At 47.3% G+C, this 14,000-nt stretch overlaps 2 long non-coding RNA genes across 2 annotated transcripts; both read left to right on the top strand.

Moving 5' to 3' along the window:
* The first annotated feature begins 563 nt into the window (after positions 1-563).
* On the top strand, positions 564-10,993 carry LOC119120086. Its single transcript, XR_005097435.1, has 2 exons — positions 564-667; positions 10,693-10,993. It is a non-coding gene; the product is annotated as an uncharacterized LOC119120086 (long non-coding RNA).
* Positions 10,994-12,831: 1,838 nt separating this feature from the next.
* LOC119120103 lies at positions 12,832-13,248 on the top strand. Its single transcript, XR_005097452.1, has 2 exons — positions 12,832-13,036; positions 13,128-13,248. It is a non-coding gene; the product is annotated as an uncharacterized LOC119120103 (long non-coding RNA).
* Positions 13,249-14,000: the final 752 nt, after the last annotated feature.

The following is a 14,000-nucleotide window of genomic DNA, read 5'->3' as shown; positions in this document are numbered from 1 at the left end:
TCAACCAAGTCTCAGTGAACACGAGCACACAGCAGTTACGCACTGTCCGGTTCGTAGATCTCAGCAGGCGAATGTGATCCATTTTGTTGTCCAGCGATCGAACATTCGCCAGAAGAATGGAAGGCACGGCCAGGCGAGCTGGGTTGGCCCGCCAGCCTGGCCCGGACGCCTCCGCGCTTGCCCTCTTCTGCCTCCTCGCACACCGCTTCCGACGCTTCCTAACGGGGAGGAATAGCAGGCGAGGTCCGGGCGACGTTCCAGGACGGAGCAGTCCGAGCTCCTTAATGTTCCCCGCTTCAAAGTCCAGAACGCCACAAAACTCGCTTTCGCCCGCGTGTCGAGCAGAACCTGCCTGCTGTACTTGTAAGTCAGTCACATAGTAATTCTGGTGACAAGACTCCCAATAAGTCAACGTAAAGTAGTATCAAACTTTTCAAAGTGAAGTTCCTATAATTGCTCCAAAATCAAATTTCGTTGTATCAATATTCTTCATTAAATACTTATTTGGTTTTTTTTATTTGTTCCCATTGAGTCTTTTTGTGTTGTCTGTACTCCTACAGGAAAAAACTTTTCACTGCTCTAATGCTGGCTGCAGCTGCTCCTTTCCAAACATGCAGAAATTGATGGAACATATGAGACGCATCATAAACCGAACATATTTTTTCTTGTAAGTTTTTCTCCTTTGCAACTCCTCGGTTATATTTGTTGTCAGCAAAGATTTAAAGCACGTGAAGTAGAGTGTGTGACAGGTCATTGCAAAACATGGGTGTTGTAACACCCCTGCCTGCATGCGTGTTTATGTGGTACATTACTGAAAATGTTATTTCTCTTTGGGGCTTAAAAGATGTTTTGTACATGGTATCTAATTTAAACTACTACATGGATAGATGGATGTATCATTCCCCCACCCTGGGTTTCCGTCCCTGACGTACGTGGGCTGGGCCAGGCCGTCCTCGTGGGTGAGAGCCAAGCAGCGTGGGAACATAATTTCCACGTCACACGTAGGCACGGAGACGAAAAAAAATAAAAACACACACGGCCACAGCGGGTAATATTAAAACCATGAAAACCTGTCATAGTGGTCTGCGGGAACAAAAGGTATACACCTTTTTCTTATTTGGTTGGATGTCAGGTGTGCGGCACTAGTGTGTGACGTGGTCAGTCCATCTTGATGGCATTTGGCTGACTCGGACCAACTAAGTGAGGCTAAATAGGAACAAACACTCAGGACGCTGAGCCTCTTCTTCCAGTTTTCCTGCTATGTCAACATAATTTCACTTGGCATATGATTTACAAACCGGATTCGGTTGAAGTTGGGAAATTGTGTAAAATGCAAAGAAAAACAAAATACAATGATTTAAAATCTTTTTCAACCTATATTCAATTGAATACACTACAAAGACAACATATTTAATGCTCAAACTCATAAACGTATTTTATTTTTTCAAATAATACCGTAATTTCGGACTATAAGTCGCTCCGGAGTATAAGTCGCACCAGCCATAAATGCCAAAAATGTGAAAAAAAACATATACAAGTTCGCTCCGGAGTATAAGTCGCATTTTGGGGGAATTTATTCGACAAAATCCAACACCAAGAAAGACTTGAACGCGCAACAACAGGCTAAACCAGGGGTGGGCAAACTTTTTGACTCGCGGGCCGAATGGGTTCTAAATTTGGGCCGGAGGGCCGAACCAGGAGCAGATGGACGTAGTGTAGGTTTGTGTGAAGTAATATAAGCGACCTGTAAAGGTCATTGCATAAAAGATTTTGGCCTTTAGTAGGTAGTAAGCATGGATATTCCAAACAAGTTTTGAAAACAATGCATTTATTAACGCATTAAAAAAAAAAAAAATCACTAAAAACTGCTATCAGTGATCTCATAAAATACGACACTATTATTATGAATAACAGTCTCCATCACTTCAGTGCCTGCAGGTCAGATTAAGAAAAATGTTTATCTTATGAGATCACATCAACAGCAAACATTCTGACCAAATATATCATCTTGAAGAATCGGTGAAGCATACATCCAAATAAAGTAATCAAAACGGCAACACGGTGAGGGGTATCTGAACATCAGAGCAGAGTTTTAACTCACAAACACCTGGTAACAGAGGTGAGGAAACGGGAAAACACCTTCCTTAAAGTAAGCTTAAGAATTTTACAGGTAAGATTAGTCGCAAACAGGTGGTGCATCAATGTCCTTGAGCATCCTGCATTGTTTGAAAATGAGAATAGGTCGCTAGTTTCAATCCCTGCTATGTGTACACATCATATTCAAAATGCATTTTTTACAACAACTTGAGAGCCTCCCCTTCATTTTCAGTGGGAACAGTGTTGTTGGTCTCCCTTTGTTGCTAGTGCATCATAGTCTGGAGTAAATTTGTTGTGGCAATTCTTAGGAGAGATCCGTTTACCTCGATCTGTGACGGGTTGATGTGGCTGAACGTCACGTCGCGTACGTCGAGCCAAATTGGCCACTCTTTTAACATTTCGGGCACTCACTCTTTTCTTCGGGCCACTCATTTTAATGGAAGGATTCCAGGGAAGGTTTGTGGGTGGCTTTAGCGTAAAACTGTATCTGCAAGCTCAGCGAGCGAATTACAAGAATGCTGTCGTCACAGCCCACGCTCTAAATTCGGGACGATACAAATAGAGCGCGAGTGCCCATGTCCGTACTACTGAGTACGACGTACACGCACTTGGGAGGTGGCACCGAGCTTTCTGAACACGGCTTCCGGTAGTAAATGCACAGGCGAGCGGTTCCCATCTACTGGGAAACGCAGTCATTGCAGGCAAATGACAAAAAAAAAAGTTTAAAATACAATTAATTCAGGGTTGGCGGGCCGGATTAAACGGTCCCGTGGGCCGGATGTGGCCCGCGGGCCGTAGTTTGCCCACCCCTGGGCTAAACGATACGGTATGCTAACGTGACAAACACAAACGAGGAGCTGAGAACGGGCCTGACGTAACATTCAGTTATTTAAAAAAAACTATTACATAAATAACAGTTTATAAAACCATCTGTGTCACTCCAATTCATTAAATCCATCGATCGTCCTTTGTCAACAATGCCGTGTGCCGCGCCGCAGTTCAAATTATTCCACAGGCCCATACAACGATATATAAACTATATTTTAAATAACTATCACATAAACAACAATATTATCAAACCATTTCAAGATTCAAGAGTTTTTATTCGCCATGTTTGAGTGTGCCAAACAAGGAATTTGACTTCGGTAAAACACACCCTCTGTTCAACATTTAGGTGACTAACAACACTCAGGACATGTGAATAATGGCAAAAACAGTGTAGACAAATTCAAAAAGGTGTGAAGAGCAGGATGTTATTGCACAGTAATGACTCTGAGACTCTATGAGTGGTGTGAGTTCATCAGAGCAACAGCCTGGGGGAAGAAGCTGTCTCTGTGTCTGCTGGTTTTGGCGTACCGAGCTCTATAACGCCGTCCGGAGGGGAGTAGTTCAAACAGACTGCAACCTGGGTGAGAAGGGTCTGTAGAGATGTTCCTTGCACGTTTCCTGGTCCTGGACAGGTACAAGTCTTGGATAGATGGGAGGTTGATTCCAATGATCTTTTCTGCAGTCCCGATTGTCCGTTGCAGTCTGTGCTTGTCTTGTTTGGAGGCTGATCCAAACCAGACAGTGATGGAGGTGCAGAGGACAGACTGGATGATGGCAGTGTAGAAGGTCTTCAGAAGCTCTCGCGGCAGGTTGAACTTCTTGAGCTGTCTCAGGACGTACAGCCTCTGCTGGGCCTTCTTCCGGACAGAGTCGATGTGGCCGGTCCATTTCAGGTCCCGAGAGAGTTCCCAGGAACTTGAAGGTGTCTGTGGAGAGAATAGTATTACTGCGGATAGTGAGGGGTAAAAGTGGTGAAGGGTCTCGCCTGAAATCCACTGTCATCTCCACGGTCTTGAACGGGTTCAGCTCCAGATGGTTTTGGCTGCACCAGTGGACCAGCCGCTCCACCTCCTGTCTGTACTTAGACTTAGACAAACTTTATTGTCATTTTGTCAACACTGGGTGTACAGAAAACGAAATTTCGTTGCATACGGCTTTCAACAATGTAGTGGTATTGCCGCTGGTTAAAAAGTGACATTCTATATAAAAATATGAAATAAGATAAGTATAAAGTACAAAGTGCAGCAGTGATAAAGTATGTAAACAGTGCAGGAGACAAAAACAGTATTTAAGAGTGTGCAGAGGAATGCTACGTTTGAATGTTCAACAGTCTGACGACAGCAGGGAAAAAACTATTGCAGAACCTGGTGGACCTGCAGCGGATGCTGCGAAACCTCTTCCCAGAGGGCAGCAGGGAGAACAGTCCATGGTGGGGGTGTGATGGGTCACTGATAATATTACAGGCTCGGGACACGCAGCGCTGGGATGACAAGTCCTGAATGGAGGGAAGAGGAGCCCCGATGATCCTCTCTGCTGTCCTCACCACTCTCCTCAGGTTCTTCCAATCGGAGGCGCTGCAACCTCCACACCACACTGAGAGACAGCTTGTCAGAATGCTCTCTATGGTGCTTCGGTAGAACGTCCTCATGATGGGTGGGGGCAGGTGGGCTCTCCTCATCCTCCGCAGGAAGTACAAGCGCTTCTGTGCCCTCTTGACCAGTGTTGTGGTGTTCACAGTCCAGGTGAGGTCGTCTGTGATGTGGACTCCCAGGAATTTAGTGCTGCTTACCACCTCCACAGCTGAGCTGTTGATGATCAGTGGAGCGTGGTGAGGCTGGTTCTTCCTGAAGTCGACGATGATCTCCTTTGTCTTCTCCACATTCAGGATCAGGCTATTTTCTCTGCACCAGCCCACCAACTGCTCCACCTCCTCTCTGTAGTCCAGGTCGTTGTTGTCCCTGATGAGGCCCACCACCGTTGTGTCGTCTGCAAACTTCACGATGTGATTGGTGGTGAACCTGGGGGCGCAGTCGTGTGTCATCAGGGTGAACAGCAGGGGGCTCAGGACGCAGCCCTGAGGGGAGCCTGTGCTGAGGGTGATGACATCTGAGGTGTTCTGTCCGACCCGGACTGACTGAGGTCTGTTGGTGAGGAAGTCTAGCAGCCAGTTCCGAAGGGGGATGCTGAAGCCCAGGTGTTCCAGTTTTTCCACCAGATGCTGTGGAATGATGGTGTTAAACGCTGAGCTGAAGTCCAGGAACAGCAACCGCACGTGGGTGTTCCTCTCCTCCAGGTGAGCCAGGCTCAGGTGAAGAACGGAGGAGATGGCATCCTCAGTAGAGCGGTTCTGCCGGTAGGCAAACTGGAATGGATCGAATGTTGGGGGGAGTCTGGAGACGATGTGTTCTTTGAGCAGCCTTTCGAAGCACTTCATCATGATGGGAGTCAGTGCCACAGGTCTGTAGTCATTCAATGAGGTGATTTGAGGTTTCTTCGGCACCGGAATGATGGAGGCAGCCTTGAAGCATACTGGCACTTTGGCTTGGTCCAGCGAGATGTTAAAAATGTCTGTGATGACACCAGCCAGCTGGCCTGCACATTCCTTGAACACCCGCCCAGGTATGTTGTCGGGGCCTAGGGCCTTACGTGGGTTGACTCTTCTCAGAGTCTTCCACACGTCGGCTGAGTCAAGGCAGAGTGCCTCCTCTTCCTGGTGGGGAACAGTTTTAACTGCAGGAGTGCTGTTTAGTGCCTCAAACCGCCCAAAGAAGTTATTTAGACCATTTAGGAAGTCAGCATCAACCTCACCCACCGGGGGGGAGGGTAAGTTGTAGTCCGTGATGCCTTGCCACATACTCCTGGTGTTATTGGCGTCGTGGAAGAAATCCTGAATTTTTCGACTGTGGCTTCGCTTCGCTAACCTGATGGCACGGTTCAAGTTGGCTCTCGCTGTCCTCAGTGCCTCCTTGTCGCCAGACTTGAAGGCTGAGTTCCGTGCTCGTAGCGTATGACGTACCTCCTCAGTCATCCAGGGTCGTTGGTTGGCTCGGGTGATGATGTTCTTAGTGGTGCTGACGTCCTCGGTGCATTTGTTGATGTAGGCTGACACAGTCATGGCGTACTCATCAATGTCGATCTGATTGTCATATGTTGCTGCTGATTTGAACATGTCCCAGTCAGAGCACTCAAAGCAGTCCTGGAGTGCCTCCATGGCCCCCTCAGACCACACCCTCACCTGCTTCACTGTGGGTTTTGCTCTGATCAGCAGGGGCCTGTATGCAGGGATTAGCATAACAGATAGGTGGTCTGAAGAGCCGAGGTGGGGGCGGGGGGCTGCTCTGAATGCATCCTTTATATTGGTGTAAACCAAGTCCAGAGTGTTCTCTCCCCGAGTTGGAAAATCCACGTGTTGGTAAAAATGAGGGAGAATAGTCTTCATGTTAGCCTGGTTGAAGTCCCCAGCAATGATGAAAACACCCTCTGTGTGCGTGGATTGCAGCTCACTGATTGTCCGATAGAGAACACTCATGGCCTCTTTAGTATTAGCGCTAGGAGGCACATACACAGCCGTGATGCTAACAACAGTAAACTCTCTGGGCAGGTAGAAGGGTCTGCAGTTAACAGTCAAAAGCTCGATGTCCGAAGAGCAGAAGCTGGCGACAGATCTAGCATTTTTGCACCAGTTGTTGTTGATGTAGACACAGCCCACCTCCTCGGGATTTACCGCTTAGCTCGCTGTTTCTGTCGGCGCGGAATGTAGCGAGCCCCTCCAGGCTAACGGCGTTGTCCGGTATTGATGAGACTGTACGCAGTCTCATCACCGTCCTGAATCAGTCCGATGAGAGTGGTGTCGTCTGCATACTTCAGGAGCTTCACAGGAGAGTCACCTGAGGAGAAATCATTGGTGTAGAGAGAGAAGAGCAGTGGGGAGAGGACGCACCCCTGAGGGGCTCCAGTATTGGTGGTCCGGGTGTGATGCCCCCCAGCCTCACACGCTGTCTCCTGTTGGTCAGGAAGCTGGTGATCCACTGACGGGTGGAGGCAGGCACCGCAAGCTGGATGAGCTTCTGTTGGAGGATGTCAGGAGCGATGGTGTTGAACGCCGAGCTGAAGTCCACGAACAGGATCCTGGCGTACGTTCCTGGGGTGTCCAGGTGGTACAGGATGTAGTGCAGTCCCATGTTGACCGCATCATCCACTGACCTGTTTGCCCGGTAGGCAAACTGGAGGCGGTCAAGCAGGGGGCCCGTGACATCCTTCAGGTGGTTCAGCACTAACCTCTCGAAAGATTTCATGACCACAGATGTCAGTGCGACGGGTCTATAGTCATTCAAACCTGTGATGGCGGGCTTCTTGGCCACTGGAACGATGGTGGAGCTCTTGAAGCACGAGGGCACCTCACACAGCTCCAGAAAACGGTTGAAGATCCGGGCAAAGGTGGGCGCCAGCTGCTCAGCGCAGACTTTCAAGCAGGAAGGTGACACGCCGTCTGGGCCCGGTGCCTTCCTGGTCTTTTGTCTCCGGAACATCTGGCGCACTTCCTCCTCGCGAACCTGGAGTGCGGGCGCGGCCTCTGCAAGAGAGAGAGTGGGTGACAACGATGATAGAGGTGTGGACAGAGCAGTTGTGGGGAGAGGTGAGTATGTAGATTGTGCTGCAGGAAGTCCCGTTGTGTGGGAGGACCGATCAAACCTGCAGTAGAACTTGTTTAGCTGGTTAGCCAGCCTTGGGCTCTCCACAGGACGGGGGGGGGGTTCGTTTCTTGTAGCCCGTGATGCTCTGCAGACCTTTCCACACTGTTGAGGGATCAGGATTGGCAGAGAGGTGTCTCTTTCAGGTTCTCCCCGTAACACTCAGGCTTTTCCTGACCTCTGGTTCAGTGTGTTTGGTTCTGCCTGAACAGGTCGCGGTTGCCGCTCCTGTAGGCTCCTCCTGGACTTTGCGCAGCCTCCTGAGGTTCGGGTAAACCAAGGTTTGTCGTGTTGTACGTGCAGAAAGTCTTTAGTCTGCACACACAGATCCTCACAAAACTGACTGTGATGATGTGACAGTGTCAGTGAGTTTCATGCAAGTCGAAGTTGCAGCTTCGAAAGCTCCCCAATCGGTGCAGTCAAAGCAGGCTTGGAGGTCCTGCCTTGACTCCACTGTCCACTTCCTCACAGTCCTCACCACAGGCTTAGAAGTTTTTAGTTTCTGCCTGTAGGCCGGGATCAGATGAACTAGACAGTGGTCGAGAGTCCTAAAGCTGCACGAGCCGCAGAGTGGTATGCATCCTTGATCACGGTTGTAGCAGTGGTCCAGAGTCTGTGCCCCTCTGGTGGGACACGTTACGTGCTGTCTGTATCTGGGCAGTCGTGTGCGAGGTTCGCCCTGTTAAGATCACCCAGAACAATGATTAGTGAGTTTGGTAGAAGTTTCTCCATGTCTGTTACGTGGTCAGCCAGCATCTGCGTGGCTTCACTCGCACGTGCGTGTGGTGGGATGTAAACAGCCGCCATGACGATCGAGGAGAACTCCCGTGGTGAATAGAACGGCCGGCAGTTTATGAAAAGTGTTTCTAGGAGAGGGCTGCAAAACTCTTTCAAACACCGTGACATCAGTACACCAACGTTCATTAATGTAGAAACAGAGACCACCTCCCTTGATTTTCCGGAGAGCTCCGCGCTGCGATCTGCTCGCGTTAGCCTGAACCCCGGCTAGCTCCACGGCGTGGTGGGGGTTCGTTCGCTGAGCCACGTTTCCACAAAGCACAGCGCGGCGGATCTGCTGAAGTCCGTGTTCCTTGAAGTGAGGAGCAGCAGTTCGTCCATCTTGTTCGCCAGGGAGCGGACATTCGCCAGATGAATTGACGGTAGGGCAGAACGGAACCCTCTCTGCCTCAGCCTTACGAGTGCTCCGGCTCGTTTTCCGCGCCGCCGTCGACGCGCTAGCTTGTACAGCACCGCCGCTCCGGCTAGAATCTCCGACAAACAGTCTGAATCAGAGAGAACAGGAGAGAAAATACCAGAAGAAGACTGTCCGATGTTTAACAGCGCTTCTCTGGTAAAAGTGATCCGGGATGGACAGCAGAGGACACAAAATAAGACAAATAAACAGAGAGCGACTCACCGTGGCTGCCATCCGCGGCGCCATCATATGACATCATCATTTGTGTCACTCCAAATCATTAAATCCATCGATCAAATTTCTCGTCCTTTATGTCATCCTGGTGACAGAGGACATGTCCAGAGGATATGGGGCTTTAAGTGTTAATTACTTTATTTGGATTTTTTCTCTCTATTTTTCATGTTTTGAATATGTTCAAGATAAAGATATCAAAGCATGTGAAGTGATCAACTATACTAAAAATAACATGTGAAGTGGTCAACTATACTTGTAAGTAAGCGATGTGTTAATGATCAAGTAAAATTTGTGAAAAAAAACATATAAGTCGCTCCTGAGTATAAGTCGCCCCCCCACCCAAACTATGAAAAAAACCGCGACTTATAGTCCAAAAATTACGGTAATTAACTCAGAATTTCATGGCTGCAACACGTGCAGTAGAAGTTGGGAAAGGGCATGTTTACCACTTTGTTACATCACCTTCCTTTTAATAACACTCAAACGTAAACGTGTAACACGTGCAGAATGTGGCTTGGCATTATCTTGCTGACATAAGCAGTGGTGTCCATGAAAAAGACGTCGCTTGGATGGCAGCAGATGTTGCTCCAAAATCTGTATGTACTTTTCAGCATTTATGTTGCCTTCACAGAAATGTAAGTCACCCATACCATGGGAACTAATGCACCCCCATACCATCACAGATGCTGGCTTTTGAACTTTGCGTTGATAACAGTCCAGATGGTCCGTTTTCCTCTTTGGTCCGGAGGACCACGACGTCCAGTGTTCCAAAAACAATTTGAAAAGTGGACTCATCAGACCATAAAACACTTTTCCATTGTGCATCAGTCCATTTTACATGAGCTCGGGCCCAGAGAACCCGGCGGTCTTTCTGGATGTTGTTCATAAACGGCTTTTGCTTTGCATGGTAGAGTTTTAACCCGCACTTACTGATGTAGTGACGAACTGTATTTACTGACAGTGGTTTTCTGAAGTTTTCCTGAGCCCATTTGGTGATATCCTTTACACACTCATGTCGGTTTTTAAGGCAGTGTCGTCTGAGGGATCGAAGGTCACGGTCATTCAGTCTTGGTTTCCGGCCGTGGCGCTTACGTGCAGTGATTTCACCAGATTCTCTGAACCTTTTGATATTATGGACCGTATATGTTGAAATCCCTAAATTCCTTGTAATTTTGCTTTGAGAAATGTTCTTAAACTGTTCAACTATTTTCTCACGCAGTTGTGGACAAAGTGGTGAACCTCGCCCCATCCTTGCTTGTGAATGACTGAGCATGTTTGGGGAGGCTCCTTTTATACCCAATCATGGTACCCACCTGTTCCCAATTAGCCTGATCACATGTGGGATGTTCCAAATAGGTGTTTGATGAGCTTTTCTCAGCTTTCTCAGTATTTTTTGCCACCTTTCCCAACTTCTACTGGACGTGTTGCAGCCATGAAATTCTATGTTAATTATTATTGGGCAAAAAACAATTAAGTTTATCAGTTTGAACATTAAATATGTTGTCTTTGTAGTGTATTCAATTGAATATGGGTTGAGAAGGATTTTCAAATCGTTGTATTTGGTTTTTATTTACATTTTACACAATTTCCCAACTTCAACCGAATCCGGTTTGTAAATCAAAAAGTAATTTGATTCTTTGTCCGCAGGTGTGAAAATTGCCGTACAAAGTTGCGATCATACCGCGGCCTCCTGACTCACCTTCACACCTGTTCCAAAGTTCCACGAGGGAAATCAAAGTCAACAGAACAGATGCCCTAAAACCAGCTGGTGTGAAAAACCCAAACGCAACTCCTTTGTCTACTAATCTGAACCTGCCTCAGATGGATGTGTTCACCCCACACCTATTGATCCCTAAACCAGACAGTTCTTAAGTATACCTCTTCCCCATCACGTTTGTTGATGCATTAAAGCAATGTGCAAGTGTAGTATAATAAAGAAAAAAAAACAAGTTGCATTTTTGGAAGAACTTTATTTGACAAAATCCAACACCATGAACAGTACGGTATGCTAACGTTACATAAACACAAACAAGGAACTGAGAACGTGCCTGACGTAACATTAACAATTATTCAAATAACTATAACATAAATAACATGTTTATCAAACCATCTGTATCACTCCAAATCATTAAATCCATCGAAATCTTTGTCCTTTGTGTAAACAATGCCGCTGCTGCATGCGGCGCTGGCGTCGGCCACGTCAGTTGTGGTTCTTGTTATTCCACAGGCCAATATAACTATATATATATAAACTACCGTAATTTTCGGACTAAAAGTCGCTCGAAGTACAAGTCGCATCAGCCATAAAATGCCCAGAAAAGTGAAAAAAAAACATATAAGTCACTCCGGAGTATAAGTCGCATTTTGGGGGGAAATTTATTCGACAAAATCCAACACCAAGAACAGACATGAACGAGCAACAGGCTAAACAATAGGTATGCTAACGTGACATAAACACAAACGAAGAGCTGAGAACGGGCCTGACGTAACATTCAGAGTTATAAAAAAAAAAATATTACATAAATAACATGTTTATAAAACCATCTGTGTCACTCCAATTCATTAAATCCATCGATCGTCCTTTGTCAACAATGGGTGCAAGCCGCTGACGGCGCTTGCACTTAAATATTCCACAGGCCCATATTCTATGGCATCCGTCTGTCTCGAGAGACAATGGTAGCGCCATGGAGCATGGAATCACTGGAGTAAAGTACAGCGTCTTGAGTGGCTCAGCAGTCCGATTCTAGCATGACAGTCTCTCCCACAAGCCGGACATACGAATTGAGTTGGTCGCTCTTGGGCCTGAGCTTCCTGTCTCTGTTTCCTGCGTTCACGCTTGCTTTCCAAATGCTGGATTATTTTTTCCTCGCCTTTCCTGACTCCTTCGTGAATGACTTGGCGCCAGGACTTACGATCCATCGCTTGAAGTTCCCAATTTTTTGTGTCGATACCTGTAAGGACCATGTCTCTTTTACACGCATCCTTAAAGCGCAGCATTGGACGACCCCTCAGGCGATGTCCTGAAGCGAGCTCAGCGTAGAGTAAATCTTTTGGGATCCTTCCATCATTCATGCGGCGCACATGTCCAAGCCATCTCATTCGACGTTGACAAAGCAGGAGATGCATACTGAGGGAACCAGCCTTTTCCAGCACCGAAGTGTTCGTGACGCGCTCTTGCCAAGTGATGTCCAGAATCCGACGTAGACACCGGATGTGAAACCTTTCCAGTCGGTCCTCTTGGCGAGCATAGGTGGTCCATGACTCACTACCGTACAGCAATGTTCCAAGGACGCAAGCCTGGTAGACTTTGAGCTTGGTGTTCACTGTGAGTTTTTGGTTACCCCATACTCGCTTGTGAAGCTTAGCCATAACAGCTGAGGCTTTGCCTATGCGCCTTGAGATTTCGGCATCCAGTGACAAATTGCTGGCGACCGTTGAGCCCAGGTAGACATATTCATCCACAACCTCAAGCTGATTGTTTTCGACACTGATTGACGGTGGTACCTGTATGTTCTGACCCATGACTTTGGTCTTGGTGATGTTCATCGACAATCCAAATGCTTTACAAGCATTAGTAAAACTGTCCATCAATTGTTGAAGATCACTCTCTGTGTGTGCGACTAAGGCTGCATCGTCTGCAAACAACAGTTCCCGTACTAAAAAGGTGCGGACCTTGGATTTACTCTTTAGGCGAGATAGGTTGAACAACTTTCCGTCACTCCTAGTATGAAGATAGACGCCTTCTTCAGAATGACTGAATGCCAACTTGAGCATTTGTGAAAAGAATATTCCAAATAATGTTGGAGCCAGAGTACACCCCTGTTTCACCCCATTCTTTGTGGTGAATGGTTCCGATGATGTGCCGTCGAAGTTAACGGTGCACTGCGTATCTTCATGGAAGGAGGTTGTGATGCTGAGCAACTGCGGAGGACAGCCAATCTTCTTCAGTATTTGGAATAAACCACTTCGGCTCACCGAATCAAAAGCTTTAGTAAGATCAATGAATGCAATATGAAGTGGAGCTCGTTGTTCTCGACATTTTTCCTGTAGCTGGTGCAATGAGAAGATCATGTCGACTGTAGATCTTTCTTTTCTGAATCCACACTGCGACTCCGGATACACACGGTCAGCTAGGACCTGTAGGCGGGCAAGGATAACACGGGCAAAGACCTTGCCAACTACGTTCAGTAGAGAGATACCACGGTAACTATCACAACTACTACGATCTCCCTTGTTCTTGTACAGTGTAACAATCTCGGCGTCCTTCATATCCTGTGGTACTTTGCCGTCTCTCCAACACCAACACAGGAGTTCATGGAGTGGTTTCAGAAGCGCTGGTTTTCCGCACTTGATTAGCTCAGGAGGTATTCCATCCGCACCAGGAGACTTCCGACATGCTAGAGCATCAATGGCCTTGCTGAGCTCATCTAAGGTTAGTTCATAGTCTAACTCGTCCATCACAGGAAGGTCTTGTAACGTACTGATTGTGTCTTGCGAAACTGGCGATGGATTGGCATACAAGTCGAGGTAGTATTCTACCCATCTCGCTAGCTGTTTGCTTTTGTCAATGATAACTTCACCAGTCTTGGATTTTATGGGCGCATATTTCTTCACTAATTTTCCAGTAGCTTGTTTGATGCCGTCGTACATTGCCCTGACGTTGCCATTAGTTGAGGCATGTTGAATGGTTTCTGACAGCTGGAGCCAATAGTCATTCGCGCAGCGGCGGGCTGTTCTCTGGACGGTACCCCGTGCAGACTTCAGTTCCTGCAAGTTTTTTGTAGATGGGTGCTGCTTGTACTTGCAGAATGCTTTGCGTTTGACATCAAGGACTGACTCCATTTCGGCAATGTTCGCCTCAAACCAGTCTGTGTTATTGCGTTCCTTCTTACCATAGGTCAGAGTTGCTTCCGTCTGAATGGTAGTGCGGATAAACTTCCACCTGTCTTCAGCAC

Source organism: Syngnathus acus, chromosome 3 (genome assembly GCF_901709675.1).
Source record: "Syngnathus acus chromosome 3, fSynAcu1.2, whole genome shotgun sequence".
Classification (NCBI taxonomy): domain Eukaryota; kingdom Metazoa; phylum Chordata; class Actinopteri; order Syngnathiformes; family Syngnathidae; genus Syngnathus; species Syngnathus acus.
This window is presented reverse-complemented; position numbering and strand designations above follow the sequence as displayed.